This window comes from Eptatretus burgeri, chromosome 5, assembly GCF_056783735.1.
Source record: "Eptatretus burgeri isolate ZD-2024b chromosome 5, Ebu_testis_v1, whole genome shotgun sequence".
Taxonomy (NCBI): Eukaryota; Metazoa; Chordata; class Myxini; order Myxiniformes; family Myxinidae; genus Eptatretus; species Eptatretus burgeri.
This window is the reverse complement of record NC_140965.1, coordinates 121,501,229-121,522,640: the sequence shown is the minus strand read 5'-3', so window position 1 is coordinate 121,522,640 and position 21,412 is coordinate 121,501,229. Positions and strand designations below refer to the sequence as shown.

The following is a 21,412-nucleotide window of genomic DNA, read 5'->3' as shown; positions in this document are numbered from 1 at the left end:
TACATGGCAAGTTTCATGAAGATCTGATGAAAACTCTGGGTTGTGAAACAAAAAAATGTCAAAAAATAGGAATGACGTCATAAAAATTTATATGACGTCATAGTGATGTATCATATGTGCAGTAATTCATCTCTGCTAATACCCCATTCGATTCCCGCAAACAGAATTCAAAAAGCTTGCCTAGTTTCGGAGATAATTTTTTGGGCGATTTCCATTGGCGGAGATATTTTGACCTCATAACTATTTTCTCGGAGGAATTTTCAAAATCGGAGATGGTTACTGTCTGCGCAGGGTATTTTTACATACATACGCCAAGTTTCAGAAAGTTTTGATGAAAACTGTAGGCTGTGAAACAAAAAAGTCCACAAGAACAACAACGTGAGTTGGACTTGGAGTTCTCCACGAGGATCTAAAAATATATCAAGGCACAGAACACAAAATGTCGATCTCTGCTCTCAGTCTATCACAGCTAGATCATGGCAAGCACCTGTTCGGAGGACCTTATTGTTTTTACACATGTATCGATGTGGAAGTGAGGGGTGGATTATATTTAAAGGAGATCGCACAAAAAGGTGAAACAAAACGATGTCCTGTAAAAATAAAAATGAAAATTTTCAGGGAATGAGACACCTCCCGAGGCCCCAACCACACGGTCCAACAAAGGCAGAAACGTACGTCTAATCTATGTTCCACTGAAAGCACGGGAACTTTTACCGAAAAGAACAACGAACCAGCTTGGAGAACGCTTACCAAGTGGCTTAAGCACTTAAGCAAGCACTCAAATGAAATGGTTGATTAGAAATAGCTCGTTTGGCACACGATTAGCAATCACCGAACCGTCACATTAAACATACACCTCTCAGAGACGCCCAAAATATCAAATATGTCCGAATTGGACAAATGAACACTTTTCGAGGAGTCAGAACTGCTTGTATGTTTGATTCTGGAGCTTAAATTTTGTAATTCTTCTTAGTTTAAGAGATTCTCGTGGTGATCACATGTGTGGAAATGAAATAAAGCAACGAATGCTGATGTCTCCGGGCGTTTACAAGCATTGCAAGGTATCCAGCGATTCATAGCTATGATGAACAGGTATTCGATAATATGAGTGAGGAAAGTGAAAAAAAAAACTTTATCGTAAAGAAATCGTTGCGGCCTGTTCCAAGTTGAGGTATGGTTGAGCATGCCAAAAATATGGCGGCTTCAGACTCCAAAAAGGTTACTTAGGATACGCCTCAAGACCCCATGGAGAGTGGTGACCGAAGATGCGCCTGAGAAAGTATAAAATTAAATAATTCCGTTAATGATCTTCAAAAATGGTGTTCTAATGAACCCAAACATACAATTTTCACTCCAGCACTTCCGTGGAGTTTTCTTAGTATGAATGCAAAGTTTCAGACTGCTCGGTTTCATGGTTTTGGAGTTGTGGAGTGCACACACACACACACACACACACACACACACACACACACACACACACACACACACACACACACACACACACACACACACACACACACACACACACACACTTATTTGTACAGATAGAGTCAAATAGTTTTTTTTAAAATGGAAGTTTGTGTGTGTAAGTGTTTCATTTACACTGTGAACGTTTTTGTCATTTAATTAAGAATTTTTTTTTTCACTGAGTTTCTTTGATTTCCGATGACATCCATTGCCAATAGTTGAGAATGTAAAATATATTTCTGTCACAAGGGTTCATTGCTTGGCAATTTTTATGGTTGAGTTACAGTGAGAAAGTACTTTGGACCGTCTGGGCTGCGGCCTGTAGCACATAATACCTTTGGGGCAATCAATTGGATTTCTGTGACCGTGGAGAGACCCCGGTCGTAGCATTGCTGGTTGAGCTCGTACTCTTGACAGAGCTTCCAGCACTCAGGACAAGTTGTGAATTATTCAGTGGAAGCTATAATACTCAATTGTAGGTGTGGAAACTTCTACTGAGAAGCCATATGGGAATCGAACCCACACAGGTGAGGGCAATGGAGCGGTGCTTTACTCACTCAACTGGCAAGCTATTCATACATTCTAATGTGAGGGGGGTGGGGGTGCCATTTCGTATGATCAAACTTATTGACCACCAGAAGATGGGGCTGCAGCACAAAAAGTGGGAGATGAGCTGCGACTTTCAAACAACAGGAGGGCATCTGTTTATTTTCCCAACAAAGTTGCGAAAAGAACGCCAGAAACTCACGACACAAAGTGGTATCAGACTTGGTCACTGCTCCTGGGAGTTTTCAATACAAAGATTAAATTAAAGCTCACCTTTTTTTTTATCAACACCGACACTTAATCATTCCATGTCAACAAGTTGGTATTCATTTTTGCCATGGCATTATTTTGCTTTTCCAGTTCAGAATCCCATGGCTCGTTTAAAATGCTCACAACTCCATTTTCCGTTGCAAGTTTACTGCTTTACAAATGTCTCTACACATTTAGGGAGAGAGCACTCAGAGGTTCTTAAAAATTTTCAAGGGAACTCACGAATTAACTCGTTATATTTATACCCCTGCTACCAACGGTGGACGGAGGTTTTGTTTTCACCCCTGTCTGTCTGTCTGTCTGTCTGTCTGTCTGTGAGCAGGATATCTCAAAAAGTTATGGATGAATTTGGACGAAATTTGTTGGACAGGTTGGATGTACGACAAGGACGATGTACGAATGTACGACTTTCCAAGCTGGAAAATACCTCCCTGGCTGACAAGGAAGGCATCTGCTGGTTATTAATATTGCATTTACTCAACAATTCTGCGAGTAAATGTTCACACAACTGGACAACTTTTGTTGAAGCTCAATTAACAAATTCCAGTATCTCCTGAAAAAAACACAAAATCAGCACCACCTTTGCAATCGGATCATGGGGGGGGGGGGGCGGGGGAAAGATTGCTCAAGTGAGTGACAGGAGAGCCTGATAACAATCTGGAACAAAAATAAATGAGGATAGCCACGTTTGGTTGTTCATGGAACACCTTACCCCACACAGTCTTGAGAAAAAAGGATGTGGGCAGAGTCTGCGAGCTGCAAATTTGATTGGTTGATTTGATGATCGAAAATGCTGAAATATTTTGTTAAATTCTTGCTGAACGGAAGGGTTTTAAAAAGTGCCAAAAAGGCGATTTGTGTTCTGTTGTGTTCACACGTATAATTGTATGAAAATAAAATAAATATTGCTTTCTTCTCACAAAACAAAAAACACAATTCTGATGAAACTTGACTATAACCTTCATCACCCATGATGTACTTGGTTACTGCTCCTAACAGCTTGGTTCATGACATTAGAAAAATCGGGGTTGAAGAGGGGTTAAGGGGGGTTGCTCCCAAAAATATGTATTTGCTTTCTTCTGTGAAACTACACACATGATTTTGATGAAACGGGACCACAACCTTTATTACCTGTAATGTGCCAAAGCTTGTTCACACCATTAATAAATTTGTGGTATAAAGGGGTCTACATGGGGGTTACCACCCAAAATATGTATTTGCTTTCTTCGTAGAAACTACACACGCAATTTCGATGAAACTTCACCACAACCTTCATCACCCATGATGTACCAAAGATTCTTCACACCATAACAAAATCCGCATCTAAGGGGGACTGCGGTGGACCGGGGGATTCGGGTGGGAGGGGGAGGGTGGGTTGCTCCCCAAAAGAGGTATTTTCTTTCTTCTCAGAAACTACACACACAATTCCGATGAAAGTTGACCACCACCTTCATCACCCATGATGTACTAAAGTTTGTTCACGACATTAAAAAAAACTGGGGTCTTCAGGGTTCTACGGGGGGGGGATTGCCACCCAAAATATATATTTGCTTTCTCCTCCGAAACTACACACTATTTCCATGAAACTTGACCACAGCCTTTATCACCCATGATGAAACAAAGTTTGTTCACACCATGAAAATAATTGTGGTATAAGGGGTCTACAGGGGGGATTACCCCCCCCTCCAAAAAAAGGTATTTGCTGGTTATCTTATTCAGCTGCGACCAGGTGAGTGCCCAAATATATTGCTCGTATGTTTTTTTTCTAGGGCACTGCACCTGAAATTTCCATCCCAAGTGAGGATACATTTTATCACCCCCCCGCCCCCTCGTCCCCGTCAATTGTATTAACGGTGATTGATTTTGTGAAATTTCAACATCTGACATTTTAAAATGATAAATGTATATTTTTGAGCATGAACTGATTTTAAAATGCTTGTTCTAACCACACAAACAGTACAAGATCAGCAAGACATTGTGGTAAACATGATTTATCAAATGTAAAGGAGTTTGGTTTCACTGGATCCGGATCATGCTGTGAGGGTGTATAAAGTGGATCGGATGGGATTCCACTTATCCGTTATTATCATCTCACAAAACTGTATGGGATGAAGCACAGCAAATTATTGAATGAAAATCAACTCCGTCATCGTCATTACGTTGCTGTATTTCGATCCGACATTTATATATACTAGTGCATGCCAGTACGTGCGTGGCCGTACGTGGAAAAAAAAAGAATTGTGACATCAATTGTGATGTCATATCACCATGTCCTGTCATTGGTTTGGTAAATAAATGGCCATAACTTGGGAACCACTTGTCCGATTAATATCAAACCTTGAAAAGGCACATCCATAGGGCCCCATCAATATACCTGGCAAGTTTCAATTAGATCGGACCAGTGGTTGTCGAGAAGCAGCCGTCACAGACAGACAGACAGACAGACAGACAGACAGACAGACACACAGATTGCTGGAATTACAGATAGATTCGATCCGACATTTATATATACTAGTGCGTGCCCATACGTGCATGCCTGTACGTGTGTGCCCGTATGTGCGTGCCCGTACCTGCGTGGCCGTACATGCAAAAAAAAAAATGTTCAAACCGCGTGCCAGAAACAACAACCACACAGGCCGTTCCTTTGCTCTCGCATGCCCGTACGTGCGTGGCTATACGTGCGTGGCCATACGTGCAAAAAAAAAAGAAAAAAAAAAGAATTGTGATGACAATCGTGATGTCATAGCACCGTGTCCTGTCATTGGTTTGGTAAATAAATGGCCATAACTTGGGAACCACTTGTCTGATTAATATCAAACCTTGAAATGGCACATACTCAGGTCCCCAGCAATATACCTGGCAAGTTTCAATTGGATCGGACCAGTTGTTGTCGAGAAACAGCAGTCGCCGACATACAGACACAGACACAGAGATTGCTGGAATTATAGATAGAAGAAGATATTATATATAAATATTGGGTCGCCGAAATAGGTGACCCTTATTGTCAGTAATTCTGTGTGATTGTTTGGATGTTTGTTTGTTTGTCATCAGCATAATTGGTAGTAAACGTGGGCGGATTTTGACCAAACTCGGGTGGAAGGTACATCTCATGACCTCGTGCTTTGGAAATTGTGATGGTTGCTAGTGACGCTTTGGTTCCCCAGCAACAACCGAAAAACCTTCAAAATCGGTACCGTTCACGTGAAATCAATTCTGAAAGCCATTATCCCACGTAGGGTTATGAAATTTGGCATGAATGATCTACAGGTGATGCTCTATCAAATATATTGCGGGTTTTGTGATATATGGAATACTTTACCCACAGCACCCCCTACAATTTGGCTATGCGAAAATTGGCGAAAATTGAAGGCCCCCTTGCGACCAGGTGAGTGCATCGATATGAATGAAACTTTGCAGATTCATGGTACTCAATGAGTACTACAACTTTGCATCAGGAAATATTGACCGATTTCGCTAAGGTCAGGGGTCAAAGGTCAATTAGTGCAAAAATCGATAATATGCGAGAGCTGGAGGTGCCTTCGCGCCAAATGCTACTCCTCCTAGGGTTATGGTCAGATGGTCATGAAAATTCACACTAATCGTCTGGAATACATTTTGCACAAACGTTCGAGCTGGATTTTGGATTTATATCTTTGTTCACCCACAGGATCCCCTCGAACTTTGGGGATTTCCGATTTCAAACCGCATTTTCGGTACTTTTCCTTCAAATGGATACCGAGTAGTTATCAGTCGATGGAACTGGATGAGATTTGATATGCATAATCTGAAGGTGATTCCCTATCCGCTATATGACATCCATTTTGCTCGACATCTTATAGTTTCCATGCTCCGCGACCCATCGCCGCCTACCGGCTTGTATCCGTTATTATCCTGTCAAACTTTGATTTAAATGGTAATAATTTTTGAATCTGTACATGTAGAGCTTAAATAGTTTGAAGATTAAATTTTCATTAATTTTTTTTCCAGTGTGAGAAATGTAATTGTGATATTTACACTTGCCAGAGGAGAGGGGATTACATGTGCATCCATTTGTCTGTTTGTTTGTTCGCATATAACTTTAGTATTTTTCTCTGCAATAGCTTGTTGGATTGACACAAAATTTTACTATAAGAGCAACCACTCACACGTGGAATGTTTTTTTTAATTGTGATGTCATAGGTCATGTGGTGTGGCAGCCCTGTTGGAAAAAAAGAAAAAAACTTTGGCCCTCTGTATCTCCAAAACGGCACCAAGGAAAAAACTGAAACTTGGCACGTGTGAAGTACTCCCCATTGGAAAGAAGCTGATTTCTTGATAATGTCATAAGTGAATTTGTTATGATGTTATAATTGCATATGTCGAACACTTTATCCAATCAGTATGAAAATATTTGTGGGTCATCTCGGGCTAAATTGTAATTGGGGGGAAAAAATAGATAAATTGATGACTTCATCGGTCACATGGTTCGGCAGCAATATTGTTTTTCACATAAAAATCTTCAAAAATAATCTTCTCTGAAATGGATGAACAGATCGAGGAGAATCTTTACAGGTATGATCGAATATCCATGAGGAACAAAAAGTTATCCATCTATGACATCAAGGTCACATGGTTTATGAGCCATATTGGATTTACCCTCAAACGTTAAAAAAAAATCACTTTCTCTGGAACGGCTTGACAGATTGATGGGAAACTTCACCCACATGTTCCTCAATCCTTAAGAACACTAGGGTGTTCACAAATAAGTAATAGGTTACATGGGCCGGAAGCCATTTTGGTTTGAACGAAATTCTTAAAAAAAAAAAACTTTCTCTTGAGAACCGCTTCATCAATCAATGTGAAAAGTCACAGTTATGACCGAGTACAGATTCCTCCTGATGACTTCATCCTTACTTTCTGTTTGCTCTGGTTTTGTCTGATGACTCCAATGCAGGACAGTACCTATTTGGTCTTCCATTTGATTTGAATTGCATATATTTTAATCCCATTCTGAATTCAATTTAATAATAATAAACGTCATGGGACAGGGTCAACTGTCCAATCAAAGCAGAGTTGCATCAAAGCGGGATGTCTTGGTACTCGGTCATTACTGCCAGCAGTTATAAAGTGGCAGTTCTAGTTATGTCTATTATTAGTTGCATAACACACCAGTACACAAACATCACACAAAATACACCACACAAAACTACACAAACACCACACACAGGAAGTCCTGGTGAGGGTCTGCAATATCTGCTCTTTTTCTTGTTTTAATTGTAATGTATCACTTTTTCACCTTTATGTCACTCTTGTTATGTAAAGCTTGTCAGTTGTAAAAGTCAGAAAAAAACAACAAAACAAAAAACCCCAAGATATCTGTAAATTTTTTTACCCCCCACAGGAAATTTTCCAAATCCCACCCTGGAAGTGGAGATTCTTTCTTCCGACTCATTCCTAAGCACTTTCTGACAAATAAAATAAATGCACAGATGGATGCTCTCAGCCGTTTTGCACATGGACATTAACAGATTGAAACATGGTCCAGAAATTAGCAACAGTATCTTAAAGCATACAAACATTAAAAAAAATAATTATTATCATCAGATATTGTAATTAATTCCTTGGTTTTCTAGCTTAGGATAATATTTAGGCTGGATACCAGCTGGACAATACATAATACAGTCAATTGGTGTAAAGATGAGCATTCCATTTCCTGTCTTTTGAGAAACCAAAATCGGACTTAATGAGCAGATTTTATAAAACAATTCCTGGAAATTGAGGACTAATGACTGGTGAAGTCAGTTATATTGTTGTTATTGTATTTTTTTAAGAAACGGAAATCCACACTTCAATTTATTATCATGACCATACAAGGGTAAACCATAGCCTGGGGCAGTGTGTTGACTGCTGGTGCTTTAGATCAATTTACATTGCAGTTCATTTTATGTTCAACACTTTGCTTGTATGTGTTTGAGTTGCAGGAATATAACTTTCTGCATCTCAACATGTGTGCTACACCCAGGAAAACATCAAACTTTATCTTTACTGCCCTTCTTGCCCTGCGGGTTGCTCCAATAACGATTGCTATGGTGGTGGCGCTCATGGTCAAAATTCCAAAACTTCAGTTTATCAAGCTAAATAAGTAGAGAGCTTCTCAGTTTCCTTCAGTGGTAACACAACATCGGATATAAAGTTGAATTTATACTGTTTGTCGTTAACCATGAAATCTGGCTAATTCACAATCAGATCTTTGTCTGTATAAATCAGCATAGCCCACAGGACAGTGACTTACTGGCTGTCTGTGACTGCCTGAAGTTTGTGGTGAATACAATTTGACAGGAACTACAATACTGGTGTGTTTACGGATGTACCAGTGTGTGGATCTCGACCCTTATGGGCAGTTTAATAAGTCTGTAGGTGCCAAGACAGGACAGGCAGTGATTGAGATATTCATCGTGTTGGTGGCACATTCTACAGCTACTGTCAGTGAGTGGCATAGCTGTCAACCCAAACCTGCTTGAAGCAGTGAGAATATTTAATTAATATTTATATAATTTAATAGCAATATATTAAATTTATATTTAATCACCAACTGCTTCTTAAGACAATGAAATGGAACATAAATATTTAATTACAGTGAAATATATTAATGTTTTGCAGTGAATTAACCCTTTTTTTAATATCAGAGATGAAGAAAACTATCTTAGTTGGCATAGATAATGAATGGATGCCTTTTGTTACATTTAAAGTAATTCTAAAACTGTTCATTGGTCTTGTAACTTGCAAACAGTTGAACAATTCAAACTTATATCGACAGACAAAACAAATTTAGTCTAATAATTATATAATGTACAGTTTGTACACGTATATGATACCTTCCTTTTCACCGATAGTGTTTTGATTTGCAAATGATGCAAGTCGGAATCTTGATGAAGACTTGATCTTTTCAAAGTCCTCGTATGCATTTGTTTTGATGTGTCTTTCAGTATCACGCAGTCATGGTGTTTGCAGCTGATTGATCCATTGCAAAACTGTGCATTGGACGTGTAATACTTATTTGTCAAATCAAACACGAAACGCGGATATTTCTTGGTCCATTCTGGATTGAACTTCGTGTCGCACCATGATACTTGGTAATCTTTGGTTGTTTTGATGTTGAAGGACTATCACATTCAGAGCTGCTTTCGCCCATGCTTGCTCGAGAGAACGACAACGGAATGGGCACGCTGGATTATATGGACACAGTGACAGCGTTTTTCAATGGTTGGAAACTCAGCTTTTTTGACTCAGGAGCTGTCTAATAACTTTGTTTAAAAAGAAACATCGTTTCAGAAAAAAATTTAAAGAGTGAGATTTCAGTCGTTGGGCACGAGAGTGTGACCTGAGTTGAACAAGCATGAGTCTCATGCAAAATGTGTGAGAGTTGACAGGTAAGTAGTGATGATCCTTAAAATGCTCTTCTGGTAGTAATTAATTATTGGAGCTTCATCATGAGCTGGGATTACAAGGTAGGCCCTCATTGAGGTTTGCACTTTGAAACAAAAACAGCACATCATTTCAATAAAGGAAAGTTGAACTTTTGAGAAAGCTGCCTGTGGAGGAGGTTTTTAATCCCAGGATTATTTTCATCTGTCGATCTGTTGCTTTCACTTTGTCTGTGTATTCACTTTTTCAAACGTTGTTTTGTTATCTTTGTTTATTCATTGAGAGTCCTTTGCTGTTATTGTGGTGGAGTGTTTCGCCTTTTGATTTTGTGCTGTAGTGATTGACACACACTTGCCAGAATATGTGAGGGAGCTGTCCAGTCGCAAAACTGCACCCTTGTAGGCAATTTCCTCATTGGATCATATCTCTTCTTCCTTCTGCTTTTGTAAAGTAGATGGAACTGGCTTATGGATGATAGTTTCCTGATCCGACCGCAAAGCAAAGCCAGCCGCAGAAGGGACATCCTCCATCGATCCAAGTCTTTCCCGAGAAAATCAAATTTACTCACAGTCTACAAGGCCTTTCTCCATAGCTCGATGGAATACTGTGCTCCCTCCCCTATGGGCTGGCACCCCAGAATCACATGTCTCTCCTGCATTCCGTGGAATGTAAAGCTCTCAAAATAATTGGAATTTCCTGCGATCAGGCAGAATATGCAGGTCGGTGGTCAGAACATCCCTGGCAGGTCAGTGGTCAGAACATTCCTGGCGGTTCAGTGGTCAGAACATCCCTGGCAGGTCGGTGGTCAGAACATCCCTGGTGGGTCGGTGGTCTCTGCTTTCAACTGTTCATTTTCTGATATTGCTCGTTCTGCCCTCTGTCCTTCAAACCAGCATAATCTACTCCAGGATGCAGGCATTGTTCCAGTAACATCCTTATATATATATACACTTATAAAATCCATACTGGCTGGACCCCTTAACTCACATATTTCTCCCATCTACGGGACCACCTTCTAGAAGCCATTCATTTCCACTCTGCCCTCCAGGGCTTCAAGCAACCAGTGCATCACATCTCTCACCATCCCCAATAATGATGCATGGTTTTTATTACCCCCATTAACCTTCACTAATCCAATCATCTTACTTGCTCATTTCAGTGTTTCTTCCCCTGCTGTCTCTCTTTTCCTGATTGGTCATTTGTTTGGTGTTTGGTTCACAGTCAGTTCTACATTACTCATCCATGAGCATTGCTCCTGTAAAAGGAGAAACAAGTGCATGATTTATTTGCTCCTCATTCTTCGTGTAGAGCCTCACATCATCCATATAAACGACATGTATGACACATTGATTTAGTCAGAACTTACCTTTGGTATAATCCAAACAGTGGTTCTGTTTCCAGTGCTTAATGAGACATGTGCTAAACAGAATCGTGATGGGGACCACAAATCTGCATTGATTGATGCCACTTGTTTTTTGATGCCTTTCAAAACCACTGGGGAAGACTTGCAAGTCAAACTCCATGGTTCGTTCTCCCAGTCATCATGTTAGTCTTCGCAAATCCTTCACATTTGGGTGTAGCTTGTAAATTTACATCACTCTAAAGTTCAAGCTGTGAGAGAATCTGTTGAAGGCCTTCTTGTAATCTATCCATGCTATGATGAGATCGGTACATCTTCGACTGCAGAAGATAGGAGGAAGAGAGAGGAGGTAAAGGACAAGGTGTTGGCTTACTTCCACATTGTCTTCAATCTCATTACTCCCTCCAGATCTTCAAGAAAGCTGTTCACCACCATCTCTGATCATCCCCAATCCCAAACCATTATCTTTTATACTGTTGTTAACCCCTCCCCCACCTCATTCCCCAATCCCTCCCCCTTCCAAATTTCCAGTTTGTCCTTCCTGAGGGTTTCCTTCTGTATTCATTTTGTCCACTCCATGTGTCCTTTCCTGTCCCTCATTCCTCCAGACACCAATTGTTTGTACAAGTCTGCCTCTATTTTGTCCTTCAACTCTGCTATTGCCCCCTTCCCCCAACCTCTCTCGACTGTTCCTCTTGTTCTGTTGCATTCTGATTAAATTCAATGCTCTAGCTAGCTCTTCCACGAGCCTTGACTTTTTTTTAAACTTCAATACTTTGGTAATTGGTGGACTGGATAAGCCATTGGAGATCACCATTTACAGAAAACCAACCAACAATTGGATATTGCATTTTACATCCTGCAATCCACTGGCTCAAAAAGAATCTGTGGCATGCAGCCTTATCCAATCCAGAGGGCATGGAGATTTACAACCTGTCAAAATGAGCCACTGAACAAGATTCAACATTTAAGGAGGGCACTGTATGCTAATAGATACCCAGAAGCAATGGTCCCATATGTAAGGTTTCAATTTAACCAAATGAAGAACATGCCGTGATTCCACAAAAGGCCAGTTTCTGCTTACTACCAATCTGTTTGTGTCTATCCGAGTGAACAGAAAGGATCTTCTTGGCTCGCAATGTGCAAATTGCATTCCAGGAAACATAATGCTGCAAAGGCTTGCTAAAATAAATCAAGAATGACATGCCATTTTTAGAGCACAGAGGAAGTGAATTCTGTGTGGTGAATGCATGAAGTCGGTAGGGATACAGGTGAAACACCACGGTTACGGTTGAGGGAACACATGGATGCCCTGTGCGATGGAGATCTGCGTATTGTGGGATTATGAAATATTCTGTCGAGACAGACCACAGGCCATGCTCATAACTGGGAGGGAGTGTGTATCCTGGAAAATACATCAAACTGAAAATGACATGTTTTTTTTCTTTTCAGGATTGGTATCCAAGGCAGTGGAACACTGGCCTTGTAGGAGCCATGATTTCCACCCACCCTCTGTTTAAGTCATCCGACCAATCCTCAAATCTGCCGTTAACATTAACATTGACGTGAAAATCCAAGTCATCATTTCAGCCTGTCCTTAACAGAAAGTGGCCAAATGCCATGTAAAGATATCCATTACACATAAATGTACCTTTAAAACTCTGTTCTGCATGATGCTAACACATACATCAATGACACAAACTGCAATAAATTGTGGAGCGGGAGATGGACATCCTACTATATTAAACAAGTAAAAAAAGACGTAAAATGTCATGGTCCCCGTTGTTTTAGTAATTTTGCTCTGCAGAGTTAAAGGGCTAGCCCATATTTATGTACAACTAAAATGGTCACCAGTCTACCAGTCAGCCATCGTTGATCAGATCACAAAATACAGTGAGGTGCTTATGTATGCCATTGTGAACTGTGCTTGGGCAAAGTTTGAACAAAATTGGACAATGCTTGTCTGAGAAATGGTTGGGTACACATTTCAGAAAAAAAATATCTGCCAGTCGACCCTCTTTGACCTTATCACGAAAAGAAATGACATGCAAATGTAAGCCATCATTCCTTATCTGTGTGCCAAGTTTTAACAACATCGGTAAATGCTGTTCGAGAAATGGTTGAGGACATGTTCAACATTGGGGGTTTTTTTTACAACTAAAATGGCCGCCAGTCGGCCATCTTGTATGTAATCGTGAAAAAAAGAGGAAGTCCATATGTAAGACATCATTCGTTATCTGTGTGCCATGTTTGAACTAGATCTGTAAATGCACATATGAGAAATGGCTGAGGACGTGTTCGACACCGGGTGTTTCTGTAACTAAAATGGCTACCAGTCGGCTATCTTTAATCGCATGAGAAAACAAAACAATGTGCATATGTATGCCATCATTTGATGTCTTTGTACCAAGTACGAATAAAATTGGACAATACATGTCCGAGATATGGTTTCAGATGCATGCACACATGCTCGCACAGATGAACACTTTGGGGGGGGGGGGGCTTGGGAGGTTACAATTTTTACCTGTACACGTGCCACAGTACTAGTGGTTTACTGACCACTGTTGCAAATGGAGGGGATTATTAGCCACGGTAAAAAAAGTATTTGCCCCACCTCCCCCACTATCCCGTACTTCACCCCCACCCGAGGATGCTGCTGAAGGGAGTGAGTGTCTGTAGTGTACAAAATGTGCACAACTGAAGAGCAGGGACAAGATTCACTCACATTATCATTACATGACACTGTCTGTGAAGTACACAAAGAGGTGAGGAACATGATGGATGCAATTGTCCAACACTAAAAGGATGAAAATTGACACTATGATCAAATAAGGAAATACGCAAAGGGAAATAAATGCATGGAGACAAAGAAAAAAAATGAGAAAACAAGTAGAGACAGGAGGAGAAAGAGGGGAAAAATCAGATTGTATCAACCACTCACATGGATGGATGAATTGGTCAATCAATGAAGATGGAATCTCCACATTGGTGTTACTTTGATGATGAACTGAAAAAAACATGCAGGACAAGACGCAATGTTCTCCTGAAAGTATACGATTTAAACACGAATCACCACCAACCAATGACCCACAAAGGCAAGGCATAGCTCCCTCCACAGAGAATATTGGGGAATTCACTGCATGTATTGCTTGATGGTGAATTTTGTCATTCAGGGATAAAGTAAATTGATGATATTCACATGGAGAAATGATCAGTTTCTGAAAAGTGAGTTGTTTTTCTTTAGGACATCATATTTGACATGCATTAGGTATAAGGTGGTAAACAAATCATGCAGGTATGCCTCATGAACATCGAGTTAATATGGAAGTAGACCGTTACTCACCTCTGAGTTTTCCCATCTGGGTTTAATCCTCGATACAGCTCTGAAATCGTTTCTCTGGTGTTTCATCGGCAAGCTGTTGCATCAATATGTTTGCCATCCGGTGAATCTGGGGTGGAAACTTTTGGCATGGGTTCCTGCTGGTGGACGCTTCAGATCCCACAGTGTCTTTTGCAAATATGCTTCCCAATGTAATCCTTGACACAAGACTACTTTTCCATCATGGAGGTTAGGTAGGGAGATATAGATATACGTACAGATAGCGATATCGAAACAGTAACAAGGAAAGTAAACTTAAAGAAGGAAGGAAGGTATACTCACAAAGTGAGAAGACTTGAGCAAGTGATAAGGAAGGTAGACATGGATGACATGGAAACCAGAAGGCAAGGAAAACGTGCAGGCACATCTACTGAATGCCATCTCTTGGAGAAAAAAAAAAAACAACAAAAACATTTGCATAACTTGAAATAAATATATTTTCAATTTCCAAAATGAACAAGTTAATCTTGGGAGGGAAGGTTGGCAGTCGTGCAGATGAGAAATTATTTGCATGCATAGCTAATGACCTCTTGTCCTTGGAACCTTTATCTCGGAAGCAGTTGTAGTTGCGGGTCCTTGTTGTAGTTGTGGCAGTTGGAGTTGTGGGTCCTTGTTACTCTTGCCCAATAATCTGCGTAACGATGCATTGTTCATATTTACCTTGAGTCTCATGGACAGAGGCTTAAAGTTCTGCCAAACAAGAAGACAAAATAGGTTTGATGGGGAAAAAAAGAGGGTGGGGGGAGGTGGAAGAAGGTAGGAAATGAATCATTCAACCTGAATGTGGAATTCAAAGCTTTGTCAAAGCAGCAGGTCACATGACGTTCACTAATGTATCGAAGTTTTCAATGTGAATGCACCTCGACAAGCTGTACTCTAAAACAACTAAGTCTTTGTAAAGGAGAGTGTCCTGTTGTGCTGAGAATACCAGATTTTTGGGGGTTGTTCGCTTATGGTTCACAACTTGCGTCGACACAAAACATCACCCGACATGCTTTTTTCCAGCGAGTCACAAATCACGCTGAAAAACAATTGGCCGAGCACATGAAATCACGACCACTGAAGGTAATTTATGGAAATATTAGACTTTTCATCCCACGTGTTGTCCATCGAGTGGGGAGTGTGGTGGGGGGAATTTGAAAAGCATTATTTCATGTGATTGTGCATCCAGAAAGTGTGAAATAAATAATTAATTATGATTATCCTCCAAATGCATTTATGTCACGTGACAGAGTGAAATAATATTCAATTATGTTTAAGGAACTTTCATTTTTCACTCCATTACGTGTCAGAGAGATGTATGCAGTATGATGTATATTTATATATATTTATATATATATATATTTATATATTTATGATGTATATATTTATAATGGGTCGCTCAGTCTGACTTCCAAAATTACCGTTTCTTCGTGTAGTTGCATCCAGTGTACGTGAAATGAAAAATAGTTTCCATTCAACATTTAATCACCGTCATTTTTTTGTTTTCGCCTAATTAGTTGACATTTTAGCAACTACCACCAATACTGCATTAGCATAACAGCAAATTATTGAATAAAAAAAAAATATTTAACGAGCACTTTATGAATCATGTCTCCCATACATAAACATGTTGCAATATAAATACTGTTCTTTCCTGAATGACGAATGTGTAGGAGCAATCGTCTTTCTCTTCGGTTCGCGTAAACGTCCACAATGTCCTCTGGAATCAGCTTCGCAGTTAAATCGCCCTCTTTGTGAAGAAGAGCCAGTGAAGAAAATCTTTCCTTCCTCATGGGTTAGCGCAACCAGTTTCTCATCCGTCTCGTTGCAGAAAAGCTTCGTTCCGAAGTGGACGTCCTGAATGTGAGGGCTAACTGAATGAGCTTGTAATAGTTTGTGTACATTCTCTGAGACAATTATTTTTGAAGTCTCCCAAGGGTACCAAGCGATTCTGTACTGGTAAAAAGGTCCATTTCTGCAGCTGCAAGCTGAGGATTTATTTTGAGCGGGACTGCATATTTCTACAAGAGTGGATAGAGATGAATGCCATTTTTGGGACATCTTAACGAGTCACTTGCTTCAGCAACTTCCATTGATTCTTTTGAAAATAGTCTCTCCAACTCTGCAGTTTCAGGATCCAAAACAGGAATGTACAACTGCTGATGCCTCATCTTTTTGAGATTGGGTTATAGTCACGGGTTATATTCATGTGCATTTGTTGCCTCTTTGTCATGCTCTATTTGACCCAAAGTCGTTGGGACAAAGAAATCTGAAGAGCTGCCAAGAGTTTCACTGCTCTCTTTCCTTTTGGCAATTGATGTGTGTCTTTGTCTGACACTGCAATGTCATGGTCTTTGCAGAAATTCTGTAATTTCTTTCCACACATCATTCCGGCTTTCTTCACTTCTGAGTTTTTCAAAGTACACTTTCAGGTTATCGATGATAGAGGGACCATTTGCAACTGTGGTGTCAATGCTTTGAAGACCTTTGGGAGAAACGTGAATAACTTTCAAAATGTCGTTAAAGATAATCAAGGAGGCATTGAAAGAAACTCCAGTCAAAACATGAAAAATGTCGTTTGCTTCCACTGACCACTTTTTGCCTTGTTCCCTCAGATCTCTGAGAAGTGAGACACCGCATGATGGCAGTGTAATGTGTTTTTATCGCAAACACACTTATCCACTTACATGCCCAACGTGTATCACTGGGCTGCACAATCTCTTTTTGCTTTCGACCAAAAGCTGTCTGCATGTCGATAAACATTTGAAGATTGGTTGCCTCCACAAGCACTGCATACAATTTCTCAACAACATTTAGAAAGCCCATAGCACTACGACTCACTTTACAGCACTCCACCAGGACGAGGTTGAGTTTGAGTTTGTGTGCCATGCAATGTACGTACATTGCAAACCGATGGTCATCTTTCATTCGCTGCTGAACCCCAGTTACGTGTCCTGACATAATGGCACCACCATCATAAGATTGGCCAACTATCAGCAAAATCTGCAATCCATTCGTCTCAAAAGCTTTCCTTATGGCAGTGTAAATGCCTTCTCCATTTCGGGAAGAGGAGCAATTGACAAAGCACAGGAACCTTTCTCTGATCTCGAGGTTTTCTGCATATCTGATACAAACCGAAAACTGCTCTATCTTAAACGATCTGGCCTCATCTGCTATTATGGCGACAAACCCGGTGTTTTTCACTGCCTGGACAATTTCCTTGAGAACCAAATTTGCACAGATCTGTCGCATTTCATTTTGAAATTCAGGACTTGTGCAATTAAAATAACTAGCCTGCATTTTATTAAAAGTTTTGTCATACTTTGAAAAGTATGACATCTATCATCAACTCATCCTGGGAATTCTTTCAAAGAAACTTGCTCTCCCTCATGCACAGATTTATCCCCTCTCGTGTTTAGTTGTCTTACCCTTCCTCCCGCCCTTGGTTTACTGAAGCTTGTGGCGAGGCAGTTGTCCTGAAATAACTTGCCTTTGCCTCATGGAAAGCAAACCCAACTGAGGGCAATCTCAGTTCTTTCCACAAAGCTCGGAACAAGTGTGTATCTACCCTCAGGAGAGCCAGAAAACAACATCTTTCTCATCTCAAGTCTGAACTCTCAAACCTCTCTCCCTCCTCAAAATCCTGGTGGCGTTTAATCAAATCTGTTACTGGTGTATGTTCCCCCTCCATCCCCTCCCTTACCTCAAATGGCCGCACTGCTGATACCGCACGTGATAAAGCTGAATGTCTAAACTCGGTGTTTGCAGCTAAATATTGTGTCCTAAACCCATCACTATCTCTACCCACTTTACCCAGTCGCACCCAACTGTCCCTGGACTCTGTATCCTTTTCTCCTAACAAGGTGGAGAGCTTGCTTTCAAACCTCGAGTCAGATTCTGCAACCGGTCCAGACGGCATCAGCCCACGTGTCCTCAAAGCCTGCTCTTCTGCTCTTGCTCACCCTCTCTCTGTTCTATTCACCCTCTCATTTACCCAAGGTCATCTGCCATCTGCTTGGAAATCTGCTAACATCACTGCCCTGCATAAAAAAGGTGCAAAAACAGATCCCTGTAACTACAGACCAATCAGCCTTCTCCCAATAATCAGCAAGGTTATGGAATCCATCATCGCTTCAGACATGAAATTCTTCCTCTTCTCCAATGGCTTGATTTCCAATCATCAATTTGGTTTCAGACCAGGTCACTCTACCCTGGATATGCTGCTTCTGCTCTCCCATCAATGGATGGAGGTCCTCAATGCCAGACAGGAAATCCGAGCCGTATCCCTGGACATATCACGTGCTTTTGACACAGTCTGGCACCCTGCCCTACTCACCAAACTCTCTTCCTATGGAATCCAAGGCCATCTCCACCCATGGCTCGCAGACTTCCTCTCCTGTCGCAGTCAACGTGTGGTCCTAAATGGAGTTCTTTCATCCCCTCTTCCTGTGCAGGCTGGAGTTCCTCAAGGTAGCGTTCTGGGCCCTGTTCTTTTTCTGGTTTTCATCAATGATCTCTCGGACTCTCTGGAAAATCCTCTATTTCTCTTTGCCGACGACTCCACCCTCTGCCGTACCATCTGTCATCCCTCAGACCGGCAAGCAGCAGCTTCTTCGCTCACGGCAGATCTGGATAAAATCACAAACTGGTCCAACACGTGGAACATGTCTTTCAATCCAGACAAATCTCACACTCTCACTATGTCTCTTCGAAAGGACCGTTTACAAACCCCCCCCATCCACTTTCTCAACAATCCTCTGGAAGAAGTCTTTTCTTTCAAGCTTCTAGATCTCACTATCTGCCATGACCTTTCCTGGGAAAGTCACATTTCCAACCTCGCCTCAAAAGCCAGTCACCGACAGGGAATCCTCTGTCGTGCTAAGTCCTTCCTCGGCCCTCTTGAGCTCCTGACCACTTACAAAGCTTTTGTCCATAGCCTGATGGAGTACTGCTCTCCCCTCTGGGCTGGTGCGACTGCCTCCCACCTTTCTCGGCTTCACGCTGTCGAAACCAGGGCATTTAAGATCATCGGCATCTCCCGCAATGAAGCTGAGTCTTTGGGCCTCTCACTCAATCACCGCAGGTTGGTCGGTGGTCTTTCTGTCTTCTACCGGCTCCTCTCCAGCCTTGCCCACCCCTGCTCTCTCTGCGATTTGTCCCCACCACATTTCCACAGGGCGGTCAAGGTCCGCCAACAACCCCCTTCTGGTAAAACTACCAAAATCACGAATCACTGCTCATCTTCACTCTTTCATTCCTCTTTTTTCCCGCCTTTGGAATAAACTTCCTCACTCTATTCTTTCCCATTCTTCCCTCCAGGCTTTCAAAACAGCTGTTCACCACCACCTCTTATCTTCCCCCATCCAAATCCTCGATCTTTTCTACCCCCGATAATCCACCCAAGCCCACTTCCTTCATTTCTCCTGCTTTCCTTCCTGAAAGTCCCTGAAATGTCCATTTTCTCTTCGCCATGTTCCCCATCCCATCCCCATCCCTCTCCCTTCCACAGTTCACCTAATGTGTCTGTTCCCCACTGTTTTGTCCCTTCCACTCCTGCCCCTCTTGTCTCATGCCTCCTTGCTGTGAGTTGTATGTTAGCTCTCATACGAGCCTTGACCAAGGTATACAAAAAAAAAATAAAAAATCACAAAATTCAAGGAAATTCCCTTTCAATTTCGATTACTTTCCCTCATTGTGCCGACGAAACGGTAAACCAAGCTTTGAAAGTAACTTGACGATGTCACACACCTTCACAAGGTAATCCCCGTTTCTCTCAACAGTGCTTTTAATGACTTTTCCGCAAGCTTCACTGCTCCCGATCCTGTGTCTTCGCTATGTTTGAAGCATCGCCATTTTTCCATACATTTCAAACGAACCTGGGAGAGAGCATGTTTAGTCAATTTTTCCGACATTTTCTTCCAATCCTGCACACCTTTTTTGATGAATGAATGCTCAGCATGACTTTTTCTGAGTACAAGTGATGGCAGGGAAAGCAGAACATAGCATCTTGTTGAACAGAATATTCAACCCAAGGGGATTCGTTGTAAGAGAAAATTGAAAAAGAACAGCTGTTTTTTTTTTCCAAATATTCTCCTTGGAAAATCAGTCAGATGTGGCTGATTAGGCCCAGTGTTTGTTTTTCTCTGAGATCTCTAACATTTACGTTTCTCACATCATCTTCGAAAGAAGACGTGCTGAGAGAATCTGTACTAAGTGCTTCCAAAGGTTCGAGCTCGTCTTGCTGCACGTGAATCGATCCGGCGTCGAGAGACGAGCTAAGCGGCAGTGCCTAGGCCCGAGCTAGGCCCGAGCTAGGCCCGACCTATCTTATCAGTTATCATCTCCTGTTGTGAATCATTCACCGGCGGTTCAACAGTCGCTTTCACAAAAAAAACCTCCTCATGTCCATTTTTGCTTTTCTTTAGATGAGGTCCATCAAATCGTTCTACTCCAAGTTAAAACTTCAATTACAAGGTCCACACACTGAAGGGGAAATGTGAAAAACCCAGGAAATACAAAATGTGTTTTCCCGGTTGGGGAAACGGATGAAAATGGCTGAAATGGCGGATGTGACGATGGACAGGCGGATATGTGGAAATTGCACAATGAGTTTGTGATTTAAATATCATTTTCATTATCTTCCATTCACAATCTCTTTGATTCACGTTTAAATGTCCATTTGTTTGTACAGTCAGTATTAAATGCAGCGAGCAAGTGAGATGTATCAGTAGTTTATGGTAATGCAGAGCATACATGGGTGAACCCGGGCATGGTTAAGCAAAGTGAGAGGACGCCCCCCCACCCCCATGTTCGGATGCTGTGCTGTGCTGTGCTGTGCCCGTTTCCGAATAAAACCTGTTGTTCCCACTTCAGAGCCTTCGTCCCTGTCTTTCGAGTACATTACATTGGCGACAAGGATGTCTTCATGCATCGGCATATTGCATGAAAACGCAGTGGGGGGTTATTGGGAAGACTCTACCGATGGTCTGAAGCTGTACTTCATG

General features: G+C 41.4%; 1 long non-coding RNA gene across 2 annotated transcripts in view; it reads right to left on the bottom strand.

The window, feature by feature from the left end:
• The window catches only part of LOC147027255 (uncharacterized), a 26,468-nt gene extending 5,876 nt beyond the window's left edge, over positions 1-20,592 (bottom strand). The window contains exons 1-5 of one of the 2 annotated variants that reach the window (XR_015057969.1): positions 20,157-20,592; positions 14,954-15,116; positions 14,709-14,809; positions 14,391-14,496; positions 13,989-14,054 (exon numbers count right to left, since the gene is read on the bottom strand). This is a non-coding gene — a long non-coding RNA (uncharacterized LOC147027255). Of the gene's footprint in view, positions 1-13,988; positions 14,055-14,390; positions 14,497-14,708; positions 14,810-14,953; positions 15,117-15,354; positions 17,018-20,156 lie in introns of those variants that run through there. The other variant, XR_015057968.1, reaches the window with a different exon arrangement.
• Positions 20,593-21,412: the final 820 nt, after the last annotated feature.